Consider the following 1,642-nt stretch of genomic DNA (forward strand, 5'->3'; position numbering starts at 1 on the left):
GGCTYGCATCGCTACATGAACACAGTAGAAAAAAATAAAACTAAAACAAAGACCAAAAGAAGGATAAAAAAGGATAAAAAATAGATTTGTTTGCAGAACAAGCATTAAAACTATTGATCACACCTGTAAGAAACTGTGAGAAATCATTAGGAAAATAGACCATCAAACAGACAACAGAAAGGTATATATATTTTGCTTAATAATTAAAAAATAAAAAATATACAGACTCTTCCATGGCTTCAGTCAGTAAAAATCATTTTACTGAAGAAATGTTCCAAACTCATAAGAGGTTTGCTAATGCACCAATTCTAGGTTGTTATCAGTCTTTGTGCTCCTCACGTCAACTGAAGTCGAAAGGCACAACGTAAAGCAAGGTAACTCTTCACTTCACACAGGTCACAGCCGTCCCATCGTCTCGAAAGCAGAAGCTACTATGCCAAAAAAACGCACTGCACATCCTCGAGAGAAAAAGATGCCTCACTGATTAGAAGTGTGCCATGTCTTAGACTAACCTCGCTTCCTGGAGCATGAGCTAGGAGCAAATACCCTGAGAAAGACTGAGGTTTGGATCTGGGTAACAAATATGTTCTTGGATCATCTGGTTTCCAGTTAGATGTCAGACATCGCACAATGTGTTTATTATCGTACAATCAGCTCTGCACAGGCAGAGGGGTAAGTGCAAGCAGCTCTGGAAATGATTGCTTTTTACATGCTCGCTCTTGGCAGACAGAGGCCTGGAGGCAYTCCCTGACACATTCGCTCACAAAATAGGCTCTGAGCCCTCTTCCATCATAACAGCAATGAAGGTCTCTATCCCTCCAGGAGGCTGAAAATACAAGTAATGCCAACAGCTATTGACCTTCAAATTCTCATCAGGCATCATGCTTAGAGAGGAAATACTGTGCACAACACCACCTGGTCATTAGCATTTCATTAAAAACCTCATCATCTTGGTAAAACAGACTCCACCTTACCCTCGTGGAGAGCTCTTGGTTCACCTGCCCTCTGACTCCGATCAGTAGATTCACATTACATGAACAACGCGCATAAGGATGCAGTATTTAAGCACCATTCTGCCTCGCAGGGGGTGAGGCAGGCTTTGCCCAAGCGCTCCTGCGTGGGAGCACCCATCTGCACCCAGCTCCCCGCCAGCAGAGCTACAGGCGGCACGGGGAGAACGCATGAACACAGGCTGAAGCCTCTCCCTGGCCAGGATGGGCATCACCCTTGTACGCATCCCAGTCCCTCACTTGGGACCTTCACGTAAGGCATATGTCCTACCTGGGGGATTTTTGATGGGGCATCCACCAAGCAAGCCCYGCTGGCAGGGGATGCCTCCCTGGGGCACAGTGGCAGGCAAGGGGGACCTGCCGCACCCGCGAGGCAGCTCTGGCCTCAGTGGAATAAAGAAATGGGACTTCCCCATAAATTCATGTCCAGCAGACAAGCTCACGGTGTTGAAAGGGTATCCAAAGATTAAGAAACAGGGATGCTTTCTGTGCAAGAGGCAACAGGCACTCTTTAAAAGGCAGCAGTGCTGAGATGCACATGTGCAGGGGAGAGACTGCAGGGCAACCTCTTGCTACAAAAACAGCATTACTCGCCCCCACCTCCCTTCAAAACAAGTTCCCGAAGCCTGAAA

This window comes from Apteryx rowi, unplaced genomic scaffold (genome assembly GCF_003343035.1).
Source record: "Apteryx rowi isolate R43461 unplaced genomic scaffold, aptRow1 scaffold_391, whole genome shotgun sequence".
NCBI classification, from domain to species: Eukaryota; Metazoa; Chordata; class Aves; order Apterygiformes; family Apterygidae; genus Apteryx; species Apteryx rowi.